The sequence below is a fragment of the Nicotiana attenuata genome, chromosome 5 (assembly GCF_001879085.1).
Source record: "Nicotiana attenuata strain UT chromosome 5, NIATTr2, whole genome shotgun sequence".
Taxonomy (NCBI): Eukaryota; Viridiplantae; Streptophyta; class Magnoliopsida; order Solanales; family Solanaceae; genus Nicotiana; species Nicotiana attenuata.
In genome coordinates, this window is record NC_031993.1 from 39,341,025 (window position 1) to 39,352,865 (window position 11,841).

An 11,841-nucleotide genomic window follows, 5' to 3' on the forward strand; every position below is an offset into this window, starting at 1 on the left:
ATCCCTTTTTTTTTTTTTTTTCTGAGAAAAGGATGCTAAGGGTTCATTTGTTTTTTTTTATTTTTGAAGATTAATACCTCTAAAGATTTAGATATCTAAATTTGAATGCAAATGTATCAAGATCTAAAAAATAATATATTAAGATGTTTGATTTTTAACATCTGAATGTATAAAATTATCTTTATTTGAAAATTAATAAAAACAAAATTCAAATGAAATACTAATTAATTTAATATTCTATCAATAAAATATATAATTTTTTAAAATATGGTATTTGATGATGGTGATGGCTAACGGTAGTGCTTGTGAATGCCGAGTAGAGGTGGTGGTTGATGATAATTTTGGTTGAAGGTGGTGGTTCAGGGTAGTAAATAGTGGCGATTGGTAATGGTGGTGATTGTTATTGGGGAGGGTGGTGGTGAGTGGTGATAGTTAATAATGGTCGATGGCGGTGGTAGTTCATAAAGATGGGCACTGCCAGTTATGATTGTTGATGCTGATGGGGTTGTTAGTTGTGGTAGTTGAGGTGCATGAATGTTGGTTGTGGTTCAGAATGATGGTGGTGTGAGTGGTGGGGATTGGTGGGTGGTGGTAGTCGATAATGGTGGCGGCCATGATTGAGTATGATGGTGGTGGGTGGTATAGTGGTAGTTGATAATGCTAGGTGGTGGCAGCAGCTAATAATGAATATGGATGATAGCATCTTAATGAAATTAAGTCTCTGTTATAGATTTTAATCATATAAACCTATTCAGGCCCATTAAGTGGTTGTAAAGTAAAAAAGATAAACACATTTAATTGTTAAGATCTGAATAATTAAGATTCAGACTTTAAAAACAAACGCACTTAGAGCCTGTTTAGAAAGCCACCTAGGAATTGAACTTGATGTAGTTGGGTGTAATTACACAGTTTGTCATCTTTGTCTGACCAAGTAATTACTTGGCCAACATGAGAATTGGGTGTAATTACACCGTTTAGTATATTTTTAAAATTAAAAAAGTAATTAAAAATAAAAATAAAATAAAAAATAAAATACTGGAAATTGCTGAGATGTAATTACACACTCTAATTCTCAAGGAAGAGGTGAGAATTGGTAGTAATTATACTATGTAATTACAGGGTTACTTTTTAATTTCTTTCCTTTTTGTTTCTATTTTAATTTTTTTGTAACTTTTTATTTCCAGTATTTTATTTTTAAATTTTAATTCCTTTTTTAATATTAAATATATATTTTTTGTACATTATTTATCCTTTATTTCTCTACTTTTACTTCTTGTGATTCCATGTAATTGCTCGTATATTTTATTTCTTATTTGTTTTATTTTCTCCATTTAGTGTAGCTGCGTTATTATTCTAGCTTTTGAAACTACACCTCCTAATTTTAAAAATAATGAGTCATTAATAAATTTGCCATATAATGAGTGATGTCATTAAAGTAGAATTTCGTTGTTGAATGAGGTTATAAACTTATTATGTTTCCTAATCTTAAGTTGTATTAGAATTTATTTTTATTATGCTGGATTTTGACATATGTTTAAGTTATTTTTTTTTAGGAATTTTGAAATTGTGCTATGTTATGGTTCCAATTTACTTGTTTTAGTAGTATTGACTTGTTATTTCACATTGCATGTTATTCATTTTTTAGTTAGAATTGATAGATTAATTTTGTCAACATTTGCATAATGTTATGACATTATATTTATAAATATTAATTTATTTTAACAAACATACATTCCATGATGTTCTTACAAAATATATATTTTTAGTTTTTATAATTAATTAAACTAAATATTATTAATTTTAAAAATATATAAAAATTATTTTTACAATATTAGTTATAAATATATGATTATTAATCAGTGTATATTCAAGAAAAAATATGCATCTTAAAATACCAAATCTAATATCATTTATACTTATAAAAAAATTATTTATAGGCATATGTTTATTATTTTGATAATTTACTTAAAATTTAATCTAACCATGTAATTGCACTTGTGCAACCAATCAGTACACTTGTAATTATGTTGTAACAAACAAACAGGTCGTCGTAATTACTAAACTGTGTAATTACAAGGCTGCGTAATTACTACCCTAGTAATTACACCAATTCTAACTATCGGGCGACTTTCCAAACAGACCCTTAATGTTGAGAATGATTAAGTTCAGACCTCCATTAAATTTAAACAAATGAGGCCTAAGAGCCCTTTTAAAATTTTATGACTAAAATGCTCTCATTTTTAAAATATAACAGGATAATGCCCCCTTTTATTACTTACATGCCTCCCCCTTTCCTATGCTCAAGCTCCACCAAAGCCGTTTCCTTTTTTCTTTCTTTTCCTTATTTTTTATTTATTCACATTCTTTTTTTGTTTTTTTCTTTTCTTTTTTTTTCATTTTTGTTATTATTTTTTCATTTAATTTTTTTCTAATAGAATATTGCACTCTTTTGTTTTGTTTTTTGTAGTTATTTTTTCTAGTAACAGTTCCTCACTCTTTTTTACTTTATTTTTTTCTTGTCCTATTTTTTTTTAAAAATTATATATTTTTGTATTTTTTTTTTAATTTTGTTCTTTCCAGTAAAATCTTTAGGTCCACAATTTTTTTTACTTTTTTTAATTTTTTTAATTTTATTACTGTTTTTCAAGTTTTTTTCTTTTTAATAAAACTATACTCTTTTTTGTTTTCTTAAATTTTATCTTCTTTTTTTTGTAGTTATTTTTTTGTTTTTTGGTTCTTTCTAGTAACAACCTGTAACGACCCGACCAGGCGTTTTGAGCTTTAGTGTTTCATTCAGTGGTTTGAAACTTTCAGTAGCTTCATATGATCTATTATGACTTGCGTGTATGGTCGATTTTGATTTTCGAGTGGTTCAGGATTTATTTTGAAGAATGACTCTCGATTTGGAAGTTTTAAGTTGGAAGATTTGACCATGATTTGAATTTTGGGTAAACGAACTCGGAATCAGGTTTTGACGGTTTCGATAGGTTCGTCTGATGATTTTGGACTTGTACGTATGTTCGAATTTGGTTTTGGAGGTTCCTAGAAGAATTCGACACTATTCGTCGAAAGTTGGCAATTTGAATAACTTAAAAGTTCATAAGTTTGACCAAAAGTTGACTTTGATATTATGGGACTCCAATTAGTGTTGCGAGACTTTGAATATGTCTATATAGTTAAATTGAACTTGTGTGCAAAGTTTGGAAGTAATTCAAAGTATTTAAGTGCAATTCAAACACTCTTTTGAAAGAATGAAGATTTAACAATTTTAGAGAAATTCTATTAGGTTTGAGCCTCGATTCTTTGTTGTGATGTTCAAATTGGTGTTTTGAGGTTTTGAATAACTTTGAATATATATTTCTACTTGTTGGTATGATTGGATGGGGTCCTGAGGGGTTTGGGTGTATTTTGAATCATTGGTTCATAGATCAGTTAATTTAAGAATTTGGAGTTTGACCACGGTCAATATCGGGTCAAAAATATTCATGTAGCCTTTCCGATATAAGTGTGGTGCACAATACGCTGATAAGAAGAATTTTACTAGATACGATTCCATACACTTCCTAGGACTCATATTAGAACCTAATGCTCTAATACCAGGTTTGTCACGATGCAAAATCACGTGACAGATACCCGATCATACTAACCAACATGGGGTGGGAGACTTGCTTTAGTGGTGTATTGTTAGTGTACATATACATTGAGCATGTTGTAGTTCTGTATCTTTGTTGTTGTGTATAATTGGGTGTACTCATCTTACAAGTAACTGACTTGGCCCAACGACGGACACTTGTCGACGGGTCTCTTGAGGGTCAAAGTCGGATTTTAAAAAAAAAAAAAAAGGTAGGGGACTCTTCCTGAAGACGAACCACTTGGACAGTACTCTTGAGGGAAGTAGTCCACTTAGATTTTTTATTTTTTATTTTTTTAGGTAGTGTAGTAATTCCCCCTTGGTTTTTCTTTTGACCACGGTTCTTTTCCAAGGGATTTTCTTGAACCGGGTTAGGTAGATTTTTCTTTGATATTTTTAGGACCCTGAGGACTCTCTTGGACTAAGATGGGTAAGGGCAGGAATGCAACCTGTAATGTACACACCTGCTAATAACTAAACGAACTTGAGGGTGCGACGTCTAGGCTCGTTTGTAGACTCGTAAATTATGCCTTAATTGTGCATACCTTGTCTTGCTTGAACGCTCATGTGAGTGTGTTGACAAACTAATTCGGAATGAGTTACATGCCAAGTGTGTGTGAGGTAATACTTGTATTCTGTGCTTGCATGCGATACCTAGAACTTGCCCGGTGTGTTTGCGAAAGCGAAATAGAAGTTGTTTAATCTTAGAGATGATTGAGGCATTTCTTTGTGTAGCCGGTCTAATTATGGATCCACCTGTACGTATTACCATAGTTAACCCCTTTGATCCTAAAGCCTGTTTCTTTGATAACCTTGCAATAACCTACATCCATGTGTTGAATATCTTGAGTGTTTGACCCTTTGCCTCCTATAAGCACTTGAATTGTTAAAGATCATGTAAAAGTCAAAGTGTGGGGTGATAAGGGAGTAGAAAAAGGAAATCAAGAAAATACTTGAATGATGCAATGGTAGTTGAAAAAAAAAATTGAAATATAGAAGAAGGACCTTGCAAATAGGTGGTCCTAAAATAGTGAATGGCAAGAAAAGCCAGTTGCACCTAGGGAAGTGGGGGTAGCTTATGAAACAAGTGTGGAAGAATGACTAGGCTGAACATGGAAATCGGAATAAAGGAAGAATGTATTAAAAGTGCTTAGGGAGGTTAGTCACAATATCCAAATATATCCTACCCGTCCCTTAGCCTACATTACAACCAAATAAAGACCTCTTGATCTTAGACTAAAACAGCTCGATTAGTAGAGTATTACACTAAGGGCAAGCTTATGGTGTATCTGTGTGGCATGTGAATGTTCTTGCTGAGAGTGAGTGAATTCTTTCTATCTATAGTTCCTTGTGCTTGATTTTATATATGTGGAACTTCTCTCAAAAATGTGATGTGAGGGCATGTGACTCGGGAAGAAAAAACAAGTTTTCACCTCTGTTAGAGTAACTAGAGTAAGCACGAGTGTGGCATGGCGTGAGAGTCTTCATCTGAGGTGTGGCTGTTGCACTGCTTAGGTTGTTCTTTCATAATGGCGGGTGTGACATAAAACTGGGTAATGCATCGAACGATTAGTCCTAGAAGTGTGGTTCAACTTGCTCGAGGACGAGCAAAGATTTAAGTGTGGGGTGTTGATAATAGGTGAATTGAACTATAATTAAGCCCTAAAGAACCACTTTCTTGTCTAGTTTTTATGGCAAAAGTGATAACAAAATGCTCTGATTAGTGCTTTTCATGCTTTGCAGGTTACATATAACAAAAGAAGGCTATGGAGTACTTTTGGGATCAATTATGGAGGAAAAGAGGCCAATCGCACAATATCCGCCAAGTGCACCATGCGAAATGCACAAAACCAGAACTGGAGATGGACTGCCGCGGTCCCGGCGTAATCGCGGTCGGACCGCAGCAGGAAGGTGTTGCGGATTTTGAGAGGTGATTTGGCCGCGGTCCTGGCGTAACCGCGGTAGGATCGCGGTAGGAGGCGTAAAATTGAAGGACTGAAGTGCAAAACACGGAATTCTTAGCCCAAAACCCTATTTTAAACAATAGAACTCGCCCAAGGGATGCATGTAATGTTTTAGAGAGTACTTTGGCAAGGAAAACAAGTGTGAGAGATCACCCAAAACATCATTACTCTTATTCTTCTTTATTTTTCTTGCAATTTACGATTATGAATCTTTTAGTAGTTTATTTTTCCATTGTTATGAGTAGCTAAAAACCTTAATCTAAGGTTTTGGTGGAACCCGTTGGGGATGATTTGGTTGTTTTATTAATGTAATTGGATTTGGTTGTTAATCTCTAGTTGTTCATCTATGTTTTGATTGTGGATTAGTTGAAAGGGCCCTCAATTATCCGTTCCTATTTTTTATGTTTCTACTTGAGAGAGAGTGCGTATTTAGGTGATTGTATGAACAACATCACTCCCGGAGTATAGACGAGAGTCATAACCGAGGGTTTAGGGGTTGGATTAGAGATAACGAAACCCCGGGTGTGAAATTAGCTAGCGTAGCTTGAGAGAGTGCGTCTAGTAGATTATCATAATTACTTGAGAAAGAATTATGATAGCTTGAGCGTTCATGATTGTTAGAGACAACTAAATCTTAGTTATAAGACATATACAACCAAGGAAATTACCAACGGGGGAAACCATTGCCTTAGACCTTATTTCTATTGTTTACACATCAAGTTTAGTTAATTTTCAGTTGTTAATTACTTTCAATCTGTAGTTGTTAGAAAATCAACCATTGTGAATCAAAAAGGTTGGAAAAACAGATTGTGTGAATTTAGTAAATCTGACAGTAGTGATTGATAGGTTAGTTCCCTGTGGTTCGACTCTGGGCAATAATACTCAGATTATATTTGCAACGCCCGCATAGTCTTTTGTGAGACTCAGTTGAGCGTGATCATGGACCCCTTTTATACTTGGTTGAAATCTGGTTTTACTGCTATAGCCACCGATGTCTTAGTGCTTGGATGAAAATCTCAAGCTTTAGGTTTCAATGCTATAGCCACAGCTTCTCGGTGTCCTGGGTACTGAAACTTGTATCTTTCCAGAATTGTACAATCTTCTTCAAATTCGTCGAAACTCACCCGAGCTCCTCGAGACCGTTCCAAACCATTTCATCTATTTCAATTACCCTACATAGAAAATCTAAAGGCTCGAGACACAAAGTAAAATGCTACAACACAAAACAACAATTCAAGTCAACTCAAAAAATCCTTAAAAGTTCTAATTTTTATGCAATAGCGCCCAAATGCTCCCGAGCCCCTCCAGGTCTTACTTTTGAACGTAAAAGTCCACATATATCATATAAATTTATTAGAAGCTTAAAACCATGAATCAAGCATAAAGACACAAATGGAGGGGTAAAATTACTTCTTTTAGCCTTTAACATTCTCTTTACCCTAAAATCGGATAACAATTGAATTTATACGTGGTTTTAAGGACACATGATATAACTTGGTACAAATTAAGAAGAATAAATTAGTATTGAAATTGATAATAAAAGAATAAATGCAAACCACACAAATTGAATAGCCTTGGCCCTCGAGTTCAGTCACCCCTGAACCAAAAGATGTTTCAACTGGCTTATGAACATAATAACATGATAATGACAATATGTTGCGTTGTATTGCGTGAATATGATGATATTTTACAAATGATCAGACCCCCTTTATATAGTAGGGGAGTCCTACTCTTGTTACAATTCTATATCAGGTAAGAAATTTTATGATTAGCTAATTAATCGGCCTCTTCTTGATACGTGCCGGGATTTTTGCAGTGATCCTCGTCCGATTGCGGATATTTCGGCTTTCCGTTACTTGGCTCGGTAAGCTTTCCTCGATCTCGCTCGATCTCTATCTTGCTTGGTCTCGATCTTGTTTGATCTCAATCTTGATTGGTCTCTGAGTCACGATCTCGGCAATCTAACTTTGCATCATGGTTCGATATAAGATGAGGTTGAAACTTGTCCTGTCATGTTCCGGTCTCGATTAGTCATACAAAAGGGCAAGCCCTATTTTGACCGTATACAGATAACTCCCTAGTTTCTCAAAGAGAAGATGACGAGAAACGACATGAATTTCCGAGCTCTGCCTCGATAGGCCATGACGTAAATTACGAACGTCACTGATACACCCGATCATGACGTAAGCAATAACTCGAAATGTCCCGTCGGTCTAGTAACCAAGGTATTAAATGCCTGTCAGTTGCTGGTCGGCCACCATGAGTTCTGAATCGTCATCGGCAAGCCATAAGTACTGTAACTTTCCTCTATTCAAACTTTACGTTCAGAGCTTCTCCCATTCTTGCTTCTCTTCAAAAATCTCTTTGCTTTGCAATTCTTGTACCCAAATTTCTTGAACTTTTAGAAAACCACATACCATCTTTTCTTCTGCTCTATAAAGGCAAAGACTTCTAAAACTGTACCATAAAAGGAGGCCGCCTCTTCTTCACGACCTGCCGACGATGGAGCTACGGCAGAACATCCCCTTAAGGATTTCGTTCCGGGAGGGTGCCCTACTATCGCCAATTTTAAGATTGAAAAGACCTCCTCGGTACCTGGTCGATGTGAACCGGTCTCGAGGTACATATGCACGATAATCGATGATCTCCTTCCTAAAGTTAAAGAGGATTGCCAATGGGTCGATAAACATGTTGTGGTACCTTCGCCCGAGGAGTCGATCACTACCCACATGGAGGATTTCCTAAGTGTTTACACTTACCCTTTCACGTTGGGTCCCTTAGACCCTGTCATTGTTGCTTTCTGCAAGAGGTACGACGTGACCCTTGGCCAGATCCATCCATCATTCTAGAGAATAGTGATTCTCCTGATTCTTTGTGAGCAAAATTGAGGGATGTCCTTTCACCCTCGATCACCTTATGCGCATTTACAGTCCTCGACTCTATCGAGGAGGGCTGACCAAGCTTGCTCGCCGGGCCAGCAAGGCCCCGTTCTCGAGTATAGAAGAGGCTCATGACCGAGGTTGGATGGGCTAATTTATCCGAATAAGTACTTCGGACCTGATCCCTGCTGAAGACATGCCGTTTCCTAAGAAATGGAACACGAATCGTGAGTATTATTTCACCTTGAATATTCAATTTTGATGTTTTACTTCTTATATTATTTCCTCATCTATGTTTTTGGTGTTACAGTTGTGGACCCCGAACTCAAGCAATGGGTCAAGGGCCTGGTGTTGCAGAGACCATACTCCGAGCGTGCTTGGATGGAATTATCGAAGGGTCGATGGGAGGCCCGTAATCATGGTAATTTTCTTTCTTAGAACGATTGTCGTTCGGTCTTCTTCTCGAGCTTACTCATCTTTCCTCCTTTGTAGGCCTTGGGAAAGATGTTGCAATGAGGCCCCATCTGGTGGTGAAGAAGTCCTTCCCCGACCACCTGCTCCGAAGCAGGCCAAAGAGAAGAAAAGGAAAGGGGCTCCGAGTTCCCCGGGCTCAGAAAAGAAGAAACCGACGAAGAGGTCGCACAAGCCTAGGGGAGACACCGGTGCTGTGTCCTCGGACTCAATCCGCCAATTAAGAAATGATTCCGATGAAGAAGATAAATCCAAACTGGTGGCCCGCGTGCGGGCTGGTGTCACTGTATAAAAAGTTCTTGAGCCGGCAGGCGCTGAATCTGAAACATCCCGACATGAGGAGGTCGATGAGAGAGATCTGGCTGAAGCTTCCGAGCCAGAAAACGTCGAGCCCATTCTGCCCCAAGTTAGGGGTTTTGAGAGAGAGAGATCAGGGGCAATGATTCCCGAGCTGCGGCAAGTGCCCCGATAGACGAACTTGGAGCGATTGACATCACCGGGTCTCCTCAGATTTCGGACACCATGCTTCGTAAAGCCAGTATGTTTAGTTCTCAAGGGGTGAATGATATCCATGGCTTCTTGGATGGGGTTGAAGCCGCTGCTTTAGAAGACGTCACCGGGCTCGGTGACCTGCCGGTGCCAAGGAAAGAGCCGTCGTCGGATACTACCAGGGTCTTCATCGAACCCAAAACTAGTGGATCGATTCCCGACCCCAAGTGTTAATCCTGACTGAAGACGGTCAATAGCATTTTCTATCCCGGAGGACGCCCGGGTTTTCTCTGCCCCGTGGGGTCGCCAGTTACCTTCGATGTTTAGTGACCGAAGAAGATCAGGCAGTGATGGACGAGGTAGAAACCCCCTGCCTATTTAATGAAGCCCAACAAGCATTAAATCGGGTAAATTCGCATGTATTTTCTTCTCATATATTCTAACTTTTAAAGTCGTAAATAACATCTTCCCTTATGCTTGCAGGCTTCGGTGCTGCACCACATGGCTTTCCTCAGATATCGAGAGGAATTAAATCATCACGAGGCCGAGGTCCGAGAGCTCACTGAGAATAGTGACATCTATAAGCTTCTCAGTGATAATCTTCATGCCGATCTAGTAACGCCTCGGGATAAGCATACCGAGATGGCGGAGTAGGTATTCTGAGTGCTTCACGATAGTGAAGACGACTTGGAGATAATGACTAATGATCGGATTCTGCAAGTCCGGCAAAAGCTTAAACAGATCGAGGAGCTTCAGAAACAAGTAGATATTATTCGAGCTGAGGCTAAGGAGTTCAAGAAAAATATGGATATCTTAGCCTCGAAAAGGGAAGCTGCCCAAGCATAAATGGAGTCGACCGAGATCCAGCTCCAAGCTGCAAGAGAGAAGGCCTCGGTGGAGGTCAAGAAAATCGAGGAGCTTCAGTCCCAATTAGCAAACTTGGCCAATGAGCTCGAGGCAGCCAAATCTGAGGTGGTCGTGGCCAACACCAAAGCCGATGCTAATGTGACTCAATATAAGGTCGACGTCGAGGCCATCCAGGAGCAGGCCTAAAGCATGGTGGATCATACAAAGTGGCAAGCTCGAAGGGAAGCCCTCGAGGGAGTCCATGCTCAGGGCTTCGATATACAGGTTGAACTCGAGAACGCTAAAGCAGAGGAAACCAGGGCTCGAAAGCTGGCCTTTCCCGAGGAAGACTCGGACAGTTTAAGTGAGTATGAAGGCGCGGAAGATCTCGAGGGCGGAGATGTTGTGATAGAATCAAGGACAAGGATAGAGTCTTGGAAGCTCCAAGAAGGCCATTTACAAGATCTCAAGCTAAAGAATTGCAGACTAAGGTTGTTGGACTTCAATGGCAAATAAAGAAGCTTTTAATTGTTGAGGAAGAGCTCAAGCCCAAAGTAGATGAATTGTCCAAGTTTTACAATTATTTGGTGGCCCAAATTGAAGTCCAAGAGGAGGAAGATTGGGTCCCAACATAAGCCCTTGAAGTCCACCAAAAGGGCACCTAGAAGAGCTTAAAATGATCTTAAAAGAGGTCCAAAAGGGGGTGTTTCAAAAGGAGCCCAATTGGAGTCCAAACTAATGGCCCAAACTAGTAGTTTTAAGGCCCAAATCTGCCCCCAAGGGACTTGGCCGCCCACCCTCTTATTTTTATTAGTTTTTATTAGGTTTTCTAGTATTTAGCTTAGACTCCAAGTTAGGGTTTACCTTGGCAGCCACCCCACCTAGTTTTAATGATATTTTAATCCTATAAATAGGAGTTCTTTTCATTCATTGTGGTACTTCATTATTGATTAATAATATTATACTTTGAGAGTTCTTTTGAACCTTTGTTACTTATGCTTTGAGATTTATCTTTCAACCTTTACTAGTTCATAGTTCAAGGTAGTAAGATAACTTCTTTATTGTGATATCATTAATTCCTTTTATGGTATTCTTAGAAGGCGATTAATACTAGTTATTAATTGTTATCTCAAATTAGTTGTAAAGCGGTCAAGATTCGAATCTATTTTTTTGACTTGTTCTTAAGTAAAGGCGATAGAACTTGTATTCTTGGAAGTTCTTGGAATTCTTTCCCTGAATTTTCCCATATCCTTTATTTTCTGCACTTTAATTCTAGTCGTTCAATTTCTTATTGTTATTGCTTCCACATTCACTTCTTAAATTCTTGCTCTAGTTTGGATTCCCGACCTTGCTGTTATCAAGTGGTATCAGAAGGGTTCTATCAAGATTTCATTCTTGATAATTCTTGGGATTTTTTGAATACAAAGGGCAAAAAAAAGAAAAAAAATTGTTACTGTAGCATCGTGAATAGTAACTTGAAAAAATTTTTAAAAAAACACAAAAAAGCCGAAAATCAGTTTTAAAAAAAAAGAAAAGAATTGCTTGCTCTCCAAGAAATTTC